General features: G+C 39.0%; 1 protein-coding gene across 13 annotated transcripts in view; it reads left to right on the forward strand.

Moving 5' to 3' along the window:
* The window catches only part of ZFAND6 (zinc finger AN1-type containing 6), a 67250-nt gene that overhangs the window by 16426 nt on the left and 35422 nt on the right, over positions 1–15402 (forward strand). The gene's annotated exons all lie outside the window — the stretch shown is intronic.

The following is a 15402-nucleotide window of genomic DNA, read 5'->3' on the forward strand; positions in this document are numbered from 1 at the left end:
TATCAATTGGAATAAAGTTGCTATAAACCTCCAGGTTTACCTTTGCTTACATACAAAGACTATTATTGCTGGATTGTAAAGTATTTAGTATTGTAAGAATCCACCATTCAGTCTTCCAAAGTGGGTGTATCATCTTGCATTCCCATAAGTAAGGCTTGAGAGTTCCTGTTGCTCCACATCCTTGCCAGCATTCCATGCTGTCAGTGTTCCAGATTTGCCATTCTCATAGGTGTTTAGTACTGTCTCATTGTTTTAATTTGTATTTTCCTGATGATGTATGATGTGGAACATCTTTTTATATGCTTATTTGCTATCTCTGTATCTTTGGTGAGGTATCTGTAAGGTCTTTGGCCCACTTTTTTAGAGTTCTTTGTATATTTGGATCAGTCCTTTTTATCAGATGTGTCTTTTGTAAATATTTTCTTACACTCTATGGCTTGTCTACTCGTTCTCCTGACATTGCCTTTCACAGAGTAGAAGCTCAGCTTATCAGTTATTTCTTTCATGGATCATGCCCTTGGTGTTGCATCTAAAAAGTAATTGCCATTACAAAAGTGATTTTCTCCTTTGTTATCCTCTAGGAGGTTTATAATTTTGTGTTTTACATTTAGGTCCATGATACATTTTGTGTTAATTTTTGTGAAGGGTGTTAAGGTTTGTGTCTAGATTCATTTTTTTAGCATATGGATGTCTAATTGTTCCAGCACCATTTATCGAAAAGTCTGTCTTTGTTTTATTGTATTGCCTTTGCTCCTTTGTTAAAGATCAGTTGGCTGTGTTGGCTGTATTTATATGGGTCTGTTGCTGGGTTCTCTATTTTATTCTAGTGATCTGTTTGTCTTTCATCAGTACAGTATGGCTTGATTACTATAACTTCATACTAAATCGAAGTTGGGCAGCGTCAGCCCTCCAACTCTGTTCTCCTTCAACATTGTATTGGCAACTCTTGAGTCTTTTGCCTCTCCATGTAAACTTGAGAATCAGTTTGTTGATATCCACAAAATAACTTCCTGGAATTTTGATTGGAATTTCATTGAATCTGTAGATTAATTTTGGAAGAACTGACATCTGGACAATATTGAGTCTTCCTGCCCGTAAACATGGAATATCTTCATTTATTTAGTTCTTTGATTTTGTTCATCAGAGTTTCATAGTTTTCTTCATATGGATTGTATGCATATTTTGTTAGATTTATACTACCTAGGTATTTCATTTTTGGATGCTAATGTAAATGCTATTATGTTTTTAATTTCAGATTCATGGCTGATGTATAAGATAGCAATTGACTTTTATATATTAACCTTATATCCTTCAACTTTGCTATAACCACTTATTAGTTTCATGAGGGTTTTTTGTTGTTGATTCAAGTTTTCTGCATAGGCGATCATGTGATCTGTGAACAAAGACAATTTAATTTCCTCCTTTGTAATCTGTATACTTTTTATTTCCTTTTCTTGTCTTACTGCATTAGCTAGTACTTTCAGTACCATGTTGAAAAGAGGGTACATATTTGCCTTGTTCCTGATCTTTGTGGGGAAGCCCCAAGTTTCTCACCATCAAGTATGATGCCACCTGCAGGAATTTTGTAGATATTCTTTATCAACTTGAGGAAGTTTCCCTCTGTTCCCGGACTAACCTTTCAAGTCCTCACAACGGTTATTATGAGCTGAGTGTTATTGTCTGTGTTTCACAGATGATGATACTGAGGCACAGAGAGTTTAGACCCTTAAAAAAGTCAAACAGCTGGTTAACAGAAGAGGCCTCTGTTCAGTTTGTCAGGTGTGCATGATCTTGCCATTCAGATTTGCTTGGAGAAGAAAAGATATTCAAGATGGGGAGACTGCCGGGGTTGTTTGGGAAGCTCCGTGGTAATCTTAATTTTACTAATCTTCCTGAACTTTGGGATTGTGATCTCAAGGCCACTTTCAGATGACTTCCTGGGAGAGGTAAGAAGGAGTACTCCTTATCCCAATGAGTTTCAGGTGATGTTTCAGTGAGTTCCAGCTCTCTAGGGTCTTTGTGAGGATGGGACCGTGCCTTCTCCCCACCTTCTGCTGAGTTCACGTCCTCTGGCTCTTTCCTATGAGCTCAAAATCAGATTTTTTTTTTTGTAGAGATTTATTAATCAGTCACTCTGTCTTTACCTTCCTTAATTTTCTTTTACAAAAATTTCTGAAGTGGATATGGTACAGATAAAAATGGTGGTGTACTTAGCACCGTGGTTTCTTCGTGTTTGTTATTTTTAACCTTCTAGCCCTGTGAGCTGTCGGTGGTGGTACCTACATTGACAAATATTCCACAGATTCTTTAGCACCTACTAGGTGCTATGCCAGGAACTTATATCTTGGGGAAACATAGAGGATTAAAATGTTTAGTGACATAAGGGAAAAAGACATCAGGTTTTAACAGGAGCAAAGAATGAGAGAAGACTTTATGGAGGAAGAAGGCCTCGTACTAAGATTAAGAAGATACTAAAAGCTAACCAGAGTGAATAAAAGGGATGGATAGGTAGGCCTTGTCGCCGGAGAACAAAGCACGTGCAAGGAATGATTGACAGCACAGAGGCTGAGAGCTTCAAGACCCCCATGAGGCCGAATGGCAGGAGAATGAGGCTGGATAGGCAGGCCCCAGAGCCTGTTCTCTTAGTGATGGAGAGCCATTGGATTATTGATCTGGGGAGTGGTCTGATCATGTATAGTTGCTTGAGTATTTACTTTGGTGATAAAATGGTAGCAGTAGGGGTTCAAGATTACACAGCTTAGTAAGAATCAACTGCAATTTTAATTGAGGTCACTCTGCCTCTCCAAATCTGTTTAAGCCTAGACCATTTAAGATACCTAGTATTCAGGTTCATTGGTTAGTAACGTTAGGCAGGGGAGGTGAGTACAGTACACAGGTAGTTCCTGGAAGTCAGTTCAGAATTCAAGAGATTAGTTGAGACTTATCATGAAATCTATCTAATGATTGAGACATGACTGGCCAAGAAGTGGGAAGATGTGGGCTTAAACCAGGTATAATTGCATAAAAGGGTGGGATGTGAAATATCAAGGACCTAACTACTAATTTGCATTTGAAAGAGAGGTCAGAATTGACTAGAGTTAGTAAGCCAAGTTGGCAAAGCAGATGATAGTTCCCTTGGAAGAAATTAAGTTAGGCAAAGGTATTTTTTGGAACAAGTTACTGAGCTGTGTTGAATTTGAAGTAAATCATTGAGGGTTTTTGACACCATGAGCCTGCAGACATGGCTCTCTGTTAGACTCTGGAAACATAGAGGTAAATGAGACATGTTGGCCCAGCACCTGAGGACCATACCACAATCCTCTTACGTCCTTGAGCCTCCAGATACCTCCTAAGCTACAGCCTAAACTTGGTGAAGAATTTTGAGGACCGTTCATTCCTACCATGCCTGTTTTATTCCCATGCTAAGTGCAGTGTGCTCTCCTTTGTGCTCTACAGCTCTTTTCTAGAGGGAACAAGGTCTTTAACTCTTCACAGAATATTTCTTTGTCGCCTGCCCCAACTGCAGCTTTGCTCTTCCCAGAGGCCACCACTCTCCTGTGGTTCTTGCAGGTGGTGGCTGCTGATGTCATACTCCACACCAAGAGGTTAAAAGGGATGTGAGGTCTGTGTTTTCTAGCTCCCCTTTGTTATTTGCAGACCATTACTCTTCCCAGCAAAAACCCCGTGATCTTTCTAGCCTAGCTCCTTTCCTGTTCCTTATCTTCTCTACATCATTCTCATGCTTATTGAGGATTTGGCACCTGGTTTAAGCTCTGCTTTATCCCATTCAGCCATCCAAGTGACTTTCCACTTCTGTGAATGCGGGGATTTTGGTTTATCTATTCCTCCCAGCCTAGAACAGTGGCTGACACATAGGAAGTGCTTAATTCTTATTGAATAAATAAATTAAATTTTTAAAAGTCCCTTGACTTGCGTATCCACAGAGCTTTAGCAACCCGTTCTGAAGACCAAGGCTTACACCTTATTGCTTGAGGTAACTCCACCTGAAATTGTTTCCAATACATGTTAATTATTAAAAATTTAGAAAATGGATAGACCAAAAAAAAAAAAAATCACTCAGAATCTAGCTACCTAGACATGAAAGTGAATATTTTGCTTTTACATCTTTCTAGGCTTTTTTTCCAATGCACGTGCAAATGTATTTTTAATTTTTTGAGGGATCATGGTTTCGTCTTGTGACATCTTTTCATGTCATTATTCTTTATTCACTTAAAACATGAATGCCTGCTGCGTGTCAGTTGCTGACGGGATGACATTAAAGGAAACAGGCCCTGCTGCAGCAGAGCTGCTGGCGAGAGGCGGCTGGGCCACGGCGCACGTCCTGGCTGATGGCCGCGAAGTGCTCTGTCACAGGAAGCCAGGAAGCGCCCGAGTTTGTTGAACCACCCTGTATTCTTTTTACTTTGGGACTGATTTTTTTATTGTCAGAAACAGTGCTGCCATGATGATGTTCTTAGGGTAAATTCAAAGAAGAGGAATTCTGGGTCGAAGACTATATTTTAGTCTTTTAAACTTGCTCTAGAGAACAGTTGTACTACTTTATATTCTCACCAGAAAGGTGAGCTAGTTTGTATAAAAGCTAGTTTATCTGTACCCACACAAGAAAGTATATTAGTTTTTTTAATGATTCTAATTTACATACCATAAAATTCACCCATTTAGTAAGTGTTCAATTCAGTAATTTTAAATAAATTCACAAAGTCGTGTAATTACTGCCACACTCCACTTAGAACATTTCCTTCACCCCGGAAAGATCCCTCAAGCCTGTTTGTGAACAAGTCCCCTTCCCAGCCCCAGTCATGGGCAACCAATAGATCTGCTCTCTGTCCCTCTAGATGTGTTCTTTCTCAACATGTAAATGAATCACATATTTTAATGTGGTCTTTCCAGTTTGACTACTGTCACCAGCATCCATGTTGCAACATCTGTCATTAGCTTGGTCCTTTTTTCTTTTTTCTTTCATCTTTATTTTTTATTGTGGTAAAAGACACATAAAAATATACCATTTAAATCATTTTTAAGTGTATAGTTGATTGGTATTAAATGCATATACACTGAAGTGCTGTCATCACTGCTGTCCATCTCCAGAACTTTTCTTACCATCTTGAAACTGTGCCCATCAAACAATAACTCCCCATCCCTGCTGCCCAGTAATTACTATTCTACTTTGTGTCTCTGTGAATTTGACTATTTGAAGTTCTCTCTTTTTTTGTTTTTTGTTTTCTTTTTAAAGTAAGCTCTACGTCCAGTGTGGAGCTTGAACACACAACCCCAAGATTAAGAGTCACATGCTCTACTCACTGAGCCAGTCAAGGTGCTCCTGAAGTTCTTCATATAAGTGGAATCATACAGAATTTGTCCTTTTCTGTCTGGCTTATTTCACTTAGCATGAGATTTTCAAGGTTCATTCATCATGTAGCACATATGAGAATTTCACTCCTACTGAAGACTGAATAATATTCCATTGTGAGCATATATATCCCCTTCTGTTGAACCATTCATCTGCCTGCAGACATTTGGGGTGTTTCTACCTTTTGGCTCTTGTGAGTAATGCTGCTGTAAACTCTGGGGGACAAATAACTGTTCCAGTTATTTTTGGGGGATATGTCTATTTTGATTTAATTTCAAACAACATAGAAGTTGCATGAATAGTACAAGGAACTCCTATTTTTTCCCCCAGATTCTCAGTAGTACTCTTTATCCCATTTGTTTTTCATATTTTTTTCTGTCTGTTTTTCTGGACTCCCCAGGAGTGGAGTTGCTGGATCATGTGGTAATTCTACATTTAACTTTCTGAGGAACTGCCAGACTTTTCCATAGAGGCTATACCATTTTACATTCGTACCACCAGCACTCCTCTGTCTTTTTGAAAATAGCTATCCAGATGGTATGAAGTGGTATCTCATTGTGGTTGTGATTTTCATTTTCTAATGATTGGTGATGTTGAGCATCTTTTCATGTGCTTATTGGTCATACATTGGGATGTCTTCTTTGGGGATATGTCTATCCAAGTTCTTTGCCCTTTTTTGGATTGGGTTGGATTTTTTGTTGTTGAGTTGTAGGAGTTATTTTCTGCATATTAATTCCTTATCCGATAATAGCACTTGCACATATTTTCTCCCATTCTGTGGATTGCCATTTTACTGTGTTGATTGTGTCCTTTGATGGACAAAATTTTTAATTTTGATAATGTCCAAATTATCCATTGTTGTTACCTGTGTTTTTGGTGTCATATCTAAGAAATCATTGCCAAATCCAATGTCCAGTCTTTAGCCCTATGCTTTCTTATAGGAGTTTTATAGTTTATATGCTTAGGTCTTTGATCCATTTTCCGTTAATTTTTGTACATGGTATAAAGTAAGGGTCAAACTTCATTCCTTTACATGTGGAGATCCAGTTTTCCCACCACTGGTTCTTAAAAAGACTGCCCCTTCCCTTATTAAATGGTCTTGGCTTGTCCCTTTTTATTGCTAGTTAGTATTCATTGTGTAGATGTATACCACATGTTATTGCTCCATTTACCAGTTGGTGGACACTGGGGTTTCCAGCTTTCAGCTAGTCTTAATGCCACTGTGAACGTGTATGTGTAAGTTTTTGGGTGGCATACATTTTTGTTTCTCTTGCATAGACACCCAGAAGTGGAATTACTAGATCATATGATAACAGCAAGTTTAACTTCGTAAGAAATGGCAGACTGTTCCCACAATCCCACTGTCCCACAATCACTTATGTTGCCAGCAGCAGTGCGTGAGAACTTACTTTTCTCTTCTCCCTCACCAGCACTTGGTGTGGTCAGTCTTTGTCAGCATAGCTACTCGGGCAGAGACGGAGTGGTATCTCATTGTGGGGGTTATACTTGTCAAACAGCTGCAGACACCTCTAACGTGGAATGCGAGGGTGGGTCTTCTGGCTGGAGCCTCTTGTCAGTTCCAGCTCCCCTCCTCTTCCCACCACTTAGTCTGAAGCTTTATCAACCCCCAGTCTCTTGTTTCCTCCTTCCTTCCAGCTGAAGGTCCCTCTTCAATCACTTTCTTAGTTTCTGATCGTGGACCAAGTCAACCATTTATATACTCTGCTTCTGAACCTAAGCAGTTAATACTACCAGGGCAGGTCACATGCTTTTATGTTTTGATACTGCTGTGAGTCTTTCTGTAACTTTTTATTTTGATTTAATTTCAAACTTAACATAGAAGTTGCATGAATAGTACAAGGAACTCCTATTTTTTTCCCCAGATTCTCAGTAGTACTCTTTATCCCATTTGTTTTTCATATTTTTTTCTGTCTGTTTTTCTTTCTATATGTATATGTGTATAAATATATACATAATTTTTCTGACTCGCTTGTGTAAGCTGGAAACTTATTCAGGTTGCATAGCTAATAAGTGGTAAAGCAGGGATTTGAATCGAGATAATCGTGTGTGTGTGTGTGTGTGTGTGTGTGTGTGTGTGTGTGTAGTATCTGGCACATACTTTTAGTGCTCAGGAAATGCCTCTTGAATTGACCAGAGAGCATAGTTCACCTGTCAGAATCTGTATCTCATCTCTTCTTGGGGTTTCAGCATGTATAGGTGCTTGGGTTTTGGAGTCAGATCCCTGGATTCAGATCCTTGCTTTCCAGCCTGCTAGCAGTTTGACCTGAGCAGCTTCCATAGTCTCACTCAGGCTCAGTTCTTCATCTGTGGAATGCAGGAGGTAAGGGTTCCTGCTTGTAAGGGATATTGTGAGGATTAGAGGAGACAGTCCAGGGAAAGCATTTATCCTGGACCCTCTCACTTCTGTTAGTGGCTCATCCTGCTCCTCTGACATAGCTACTAGCTTCTCTTCATTCACCCTGCCCCACCGTCACCCCGTGATTTTTTTACTGGCAGAGTTGATGAGACATCCAACATCCAGTTAGCAAACAGAGAGCTCTGGAGAAAGGTCTGAGCTAGAGTCCTATTTGGGAGACATTTGCTCTGAGCTCCTAGTTAGAGCTGTGAGACCAAAGCTTCGTTCACAAAGAGATATCGGATGCAGAGATTTTGAGATCTGGTTCCAGGAGCCATGGCACTGTTCAAGCACATGAAACTGGCATCCCAGTTTTTGAATATTTTTAATTGCCCTTCTAAACCTCTGGAATATTGCAGAAATACTAACTTTTTAGGGCCCATAAAATACAGGGTCACACATTTGGAAGCAGTACAGAAATTTGAGGTAGCCTGACATGTCTGCCCCTGTCCTGCACTCCTCTCAAAGGTACGTGTTTTCCAACAGACTATTCTATCTTGTTGTTAGATCACACATCCTAGGTTTTTCTTGAAGATAAGTGCCCCCATTTGGCAAGTAGGAGGAAGAGAAAGTCATCAAAGCAAATACTTCCTAAGTAAGATTTCTTTAGTCTTGTCTTTTTAGTCAGTAGAATGTGTATAGTAACCTATGAGGTGATTGGGGTTTTTTAAACAGTGAATGAGGTAAGGGGATGTACGTGAAACTAGGGGCTGTGTGGAGGGTAAGGGGGAGCATCACAGGCATCTCTGAGGAATCTTCATGTTTACTTGTCTGTGTGTGACTGAACTCCAAGCCATACTTTACTCTTATAATAATTTAGATAGTTTGCTTGGAATAATTAAATATCTTTTTGAAGGAAATGGTTATCAGCAGCTGTTGTCTGATTGTTTTCACCAAATGAGTTTCATTTAGGTAAAATTTGTAATGTTACTTCTTATAATGCTGTCTTAATTTCTTAGGAAAATCAAGAGTGAAATACTTTAGAGAAAAATAGCACCAGGGGTTGCTGATTTGTCATCCGTACCCTTGGTTTGTTCTTCAGCGTCTCGGCTAGGAACATCCCAACTTTCCGTACAGTGTTTAATGCCTCACTGTGACCATTACTGTTAACAGATGATAACATTCTTGGATGTAAAATGGTGCTCTCTGCTGATACAAAAAACTTATTTCTCAAGTTAAGACCACATCATTTGCAGTGATAATTCAGTGGACAGATTGGAATAGAAGCTGTTTTGCATTTTCAGTACACCCTAATTCTTAAAATGGGAAAGCTGCATAACTCAGAATTGTGTTCCAACTTGCTGGTTGTGGTCATTAGATTGCGATAAAACAAAAAATACATATGAGTAACTTTAGGAAGACGAACATATTTCATCCTAACCAGAAATCTTGGGTGTTACATGAATCTTAGTAACTGTCAGGTTTTTTAGCAGACAGAAAGGAAGCTGATTGATAGGAATAGGTGGATTTTTCTTGTACTCCCGTAAAATATTTTATGTATTGCTGTCCTTTGTTAGGCCTGGCTTCTTCAACGATTCAAATAGAAGAGACGACAAAGTCTTTAGGAACGTCCAAAGTGCAGAGCCCGCAGGCAGCGAGATAACCGTGTCCCAGAGCTTCTGTACCATGGGGGCCACAGCTCAGCGTTTCTCAGTGATCGTAATCCCAGCAGATCTCACTATTTCATAATTTACATTTGCCTAATCAGAGTATGGACGCGGAATGACATTTCATCTTTTTGCTGAAAACCTTCATTGCATTGTAGTTGGCTCTAGAAATTTAGAAGAAGCAGGAAAAGAAGCCACATTAACTATAGACGTTCTCATTCTCTGCAAAATGTGGACATCTTGGAATAATAAAGGCACAGTAGATGTACTGTAGCTTTGTTTTGTGAAGTCAGACAATTGTGTACGTGTTGCACATGTTACCTATTCTGTGAAAAAAGGACGAAACCCGGGGAAAGCTTAAGAAATTCTCAGTTGTCTCTGAAAAATAGCCCTCTCAGTGAGGAAGGGCTTGTCTTGTCTTAGTATATGAAGGTAGTGTTGACCATGTTCTCGTGTTGATTGGTGCTCACCCTCAGAATAATTGAGGCAGAGAGAGTGGAACTAGGGATTCTGACTCTCCGAACTAGTGTTTCTTTTCCTCCAGCTGCCACGGCATTTCCAGTGTATGTGACAGTTCTGAGGAGTGAGGTCAGCGAGGACTGGTTTTATCATTTAGATTATATAAATAAAGAAGAGTTAAGTGTGTATCTCCAAAATTTTGAGAAGTGTATATCGCATACATGCTTTAAATGTGTGAGGTGCAAAAAAAAAATGTGAGGTGCTGAAAATTATAATTCCTTAAACTTAACGAAAATTTTGGAAAGGTCAAGTGCTTAGTTCAGTGCTTGCTACAAAGCAGGCTTTCAAAAACTAGTGGTTTTTCGATCCTTCTAGTTACATGCACTGTTTTGCCTTAGAAACATTTTTTGTTTGCAATTTGAGCTCTTCTGTGTAGGAGTGGGGTTGGTGAGCAGAGGGGAGATCGAAATTTTCTTTATACAAATTTTCATTTTTCTAACAACTTCCAGATTTCTCTCCAGAGCAAATGGCTTGTGCTGTATCCATCCCTTTGCTTTCAGCCAGTTGGCTTTTCCTCCCTCTAGTAATTCATCTGCCAGGCCTTCACTCACTTACTGTGATCATAAATGGATTGTGGTTCACGGTTACAGTTGTCTCCTGTTACATGGAAGACAGAGTTTGTGTTCCTGTTTCTTGTCTTCCTTGTTACTGCCTGAGTATGAGAGAAACTGTTTTATTCTGTAATCCTGAAATCGGAAGTCCCTGTGCTCATTTCCTCTTCTGTCACAGTGCCTTTCCAGCAATTCAGAGGAAAGCATATAAAAATGGACCATCATCACTCTGGGAGTAGATAGAGTACTATATTAGTTCAGGACATACCATCTTGAGAAATTCTTCCTGTGTACTTGAACCTCCATCTCCCCAAAGTTTTACCAAAAATTTTTGCCCCAAATTCTGAGTAGCAGTTGTCTGCTAATACCATTCTTACTGTAGTTATCATGCCTATTACTGAAGGGTGGAGAGGTAAAATCACTTGTTCCCTACCAGCTACTGTAGTTACTTACAGACCATGGTTGCTTATGTCCAACCAACAGAAAGCACTTCCTAAAATTTTAAATAGTGGTTCTCCAAAGTTTATAGCGGGAAACCATTGTTTTTTGACAGATACTTTTGAGATGCATCCTTTGACCTAATTTTATTTATTTATTTATTTATTTATTTTAATTTTTATTTATATGAGAGAGAGGGAGGGTGAGAGGGAGGAGGGAGCCCGATGCAGGGACTCCAGGACCATGACCTGAGCCAAAGGCAGTCACTTAACCAACTGAGCCACCCAGGCGCCCTGACCTAATTTTAGTTGACCAAAATTATTCTAAAGTTACCAGCTTTACAGTGATTTGAAACCCATTTTGATTTCTGTTACAAATATGTATTTACTGTGTTCTGCTAAAATAATATTTACCAGTATGTATATAAAGTAGTGGTTCTCAAACTTGAATCTGAGAACCCCTTGGAAGCTTGTTAGAGTGCTAATCCTTGGTTTCAGTCTCCAGAAACTGATTCATTAGGTGTGGGCTAGGACCTAGGAATTCACGATTTTCTGACGTCGTTAATCCACGTATTTGAGAAACACTAATGTAAAGGTTATATACGGAAATCCATGTTTTTAGAGATCAGTTCAGGAGAACTCTTTTTCTCTTTTCTCTTGAAATTTTGAATCCTACTCTCCTCGGTCTTTGCTTTTGGCTGACTTCAAAGCCAGGTCATTGGGACTTTAACTTCCTAGCAAGACATTTGAGGCCAGCTCTGGAGCCAGTTGGACTTTTTAAGATTTAAGACCAAGGAGCTATTGTAGGACCCATTGTTGATGAACTAGAAAGTTTTTGGCTGAATGTTAAATGGCTTCACACTGTGGTGCCGCACAGTTTATTTTGTGTCTAGAAACAGAAAAGCCTGATCTTGGGATGACTGATTCAGGCCTGCCTAACAATTCCAAGTCAGGAATCACTAACATAGGAACTTAAAATTATTAAGATGATCCCTATGTGATGTGGAAACCACTATCGGTGCAAATTCTGGGGTCGACTCCTAAATAGCTCTGAAGCTAATATGCTTCTTTTGTTCTACTTTTGTTCCTAGTTAAGGGAGACTTGAAAATAGGTCAAGTTACTGGCACTTGCTTTAGCAGTAGAGGTGGTGAAAAGTATACATGTAGATATTTTAATGATGTGAAAAAGAGACTACTACATGGATTGTACTTGTATACTCTGACCCTTGGGTGGTGTTGAATTCCTGAAGAGAATGGAGATGAATTAGAAAGCCTTAAACACACAGACTCATCATCTGGCAGACTATTTTTAGATTGCTATAGATTAATCTACTGACTGTTCAATGGCCTGGAAGAAGGAAAGTTGCTAATTTAAATCGGATTAGTGTGTTCTACACTGTTCAAGCATTCCCTGATTGATCCTAAACATTAAGATGAAAAGACTGGTAATTTGGTTTTTACCTAGAGATTGAATTTCCTCTGGTTAGTCTGTAAGAGGCTCAGGGTTTGTTTTTCTGGTGTGGATAAATGCGCGTCACGTGTTAATCCATAATGTAAACATTTGAGCAACTGGAACACCTGTTTAATGCAGATGTGTCAGGTATTAGAAATATAGTGGTGAGCAAGACAAATGGCTTCTAACATTTAGTGTTATCAAATTGTAATGGGCTGAATTACATGGTTTAACGTTGACCAGGAAAGTGACTTATGTATTAACATATGCTGTGTTTCTTAGCAGTGCTGTTTTTTTTATTTACTTTTCTCCATATATTTATCCCACTTTCAACAGATAGTATTTATATGCAAGATGATTGTTAACTGGGATTAGTGAAAGGATTTGTAGAAAAAAAAGATTTCATGGTTGTTGGAAACTTAAAAAAAAAACCCTCTGTATTCTCAATGAACAGAATATAATAAACTAAAACTGGTATTTAAAACATCAATTATTCAGGGGCGCCTGGGTGGCTCAGTCGGTTGAGCATCTGCCTTCAGCTCAGGTCATGATCCCAGAGTCCTGGGATCAACCCCTCCCCCGCCCCCAGGGGGGGGTCTGGCGCTGCTCAGTGGGGTACCTGCTTCTCCCTCTCCCTTTGCTGCTCCCCCTGCTTGTGCTCTCTCACTCTCTCTCTCTCTGTCAAATAAATAAATGAAATCTTTAAAAATAAATAAAACATCAATTATTCGGTAATAACATTTTTTATTGGATGGGTAGTAACAATTTATTCAGACTTGTAAGTGGTTAAGAATTATGGGAGCAAGAACCCCACCTAACTCATTGAGGCTGGATTTGTGTCTTATATTGTTTCATCCCTCATGGCTGTGCAGAGAGTCAGCAAGTGGGTTCACGGAAGGTATATGCCTGGGAGTATCATTATCTTGGTAATATTGGTATGACCGTTATGCTAAGAGAATGGAGAAAAATTGTTTAAATTGAAAGGCTACTCATAAAAAATAGCTGTTTTGAGCATTTGAACTTTGTGGTAAACAAGTTAAAATGTTTGAAATGAATTATAATTTTTCTTTTTTTTTTTTTTAAGATTTTAATAAGATTGAGAGAGACACAGCAAGAGAGGGAACTCAAGCAGGGGGAGTGGGAGAGGGAGGGGCAGGTTTCCCGCTGAGCAGGGAGCCTGATTTGGGGCTTAATCCCAGGATCCTGGGATCATGACCTGAGCCAAAGGCAGATGCTTAACGACTGAGCCACCCAGGTGCCCTGAATTATAATTTTTCTTAAAAATACTTTTAAATTCTTTTTGAGTTCCTGAAGAAGTCTTTTGGCTCAAATTACCCAGTTTACTATAAGTTCATCTTTAGGTTTTATATTTGAATACTGGTTACTGATCTTTTCAAAAGATCTTTTATTTTTTTTTAATGGAAGCTTTGATTTGAGAAATTGAAAACTCTTTAGGAACATGAATTATTTTGTAACATAACTTTAATGATTGAGCAAGGCAGTATGAGAAAACTGCTTTCTCTGTATTTTCTGAAGAATCGGTAAACATTCAGAAACAATTCCTGATGAAAGGAATGAGCTATGTTGCCTTTATTTGGGAGGTATCTTTTGTTGAAATGCAATAAATTCATGTCAGACTTGAAAATCTAGGACCAGGAAATAATATTTAGTAAAATTTGTTAGAATTATAAGCTTCCTCCCCCCAACTTTAAAAATTGATGGTGAACTTCTTCAAGCTCCTATTCATGCTTTATGCTTGTTGTAAAATAATGTGTGTGATTTTTTCTTTAAATTTTTTATTGTTATGTTAATCACCATACATTACATCATTAGTTTTTGATGTAACGTGTGTTGTTTATAAAGCAATCCCAGAGGTGCCAGCTGGCTCCGTCAATGGAGCATATGACTCTCAAACTCAGGGTCCTGAGTTCACGCCACCCCTCCCCCCATTTTGGGCTTAGAGCTTACTTTATTTTTCTTTTCTTTTCTTTTTAATTTTTTTTTTTAAGTAGGCTCCATGCCCAGTGTTAGAGCCCAACACGGGGCATGAACTCATGACCTGAGCTGAGATCAAGAATCAGATGCTCAGCTAACTGAGCCAGCCAGGCACCCTATGTAGAGCTTACTTCAAAATAAAAATAAAAAATAAATGAAAAGCAGTCCAAGTTGATCTTATTCAAGGTACCAAATCATTTTCAAGGTACTGAGAGGGTAAAAGAAGTGGATAGAGACAGAAGGTAAGAAAGGGAAATTTTGTTTCTCTGCTTATATCTAAATGAGGAAATTATCTAGAAAGTTATTTTAATATATAAAAAATAAAATAATTGGTAGTACACACAGATACTTTCAGGAAGATGTGGCTCCTCTTGGAACTTGTAATATTTATCTTGTACCTCACATAGCTATAACATCTGAAATCAGAATGGCTGTTTCTTTTGTCCTATTTCATTATTTTAAGAAATCAGCTTTACTGATGTACATTTGCATACAGTAAAATCTAATTTTAAGTGTGCAGTTTTAGTTATGACAAATGAATGTATTTAAACCACCACCGTAACGATCATGATGTGGAGCATTTTTCTTACCCCAGAGAGTCTCCTTGTGTCTCTTTGGAGTTAACCTCCTCTCCCACCCCTGGTCCCTGGACCTCCATTCTGTCTGGTGGCTATTGCTAGCATTTCCTGTGATTAGAATCACACATTATGGGTCTCCTGGGTGACTCAGTCGTTAAACGTCTGCCTTCGGCTCAGGTCATGATCCCAGAGTCCTGGGATCGAGCCCCGCATCGGGCTCCCTGCTCGGCGGGAAGCCTGCTTCTCCCTCTCCCACTCCCCCTGCTTGTGTTCCCTCTCTCGCTGTGTCTCTCTGTCAAATTAATAAATTAAATCTTTAAAAAAAAAAAAAAGAAATCACACATTATGTGATTCTTTGTGTCTTTCTTGAACTTAGCATAGTAGTCTAGAGACTCACCCGTGTGGTGAGTTCATCAATACTTCACTTCTTTTTATTGCTAAATAGTATTCCATTGTGTGAATGTGTCACAACTTG

Source organism: Callorhinus ursinus, unplaced genomic scaffold (genome assembly GCF_003265705.2).
Source record: "Callorhinus ursinus isolate GAN/ISIS: 27379988/994484 unplaced genomic scaffold, GSC_fseal_2.0 scaffold45, whole genome shotgun sequence".
Lineage (NCBI taxonomy): Eukaryota > Metazoa > Chordata > Mammalia > Carnivora > Otariidae > Callorhinus > Callorhinus ursinus.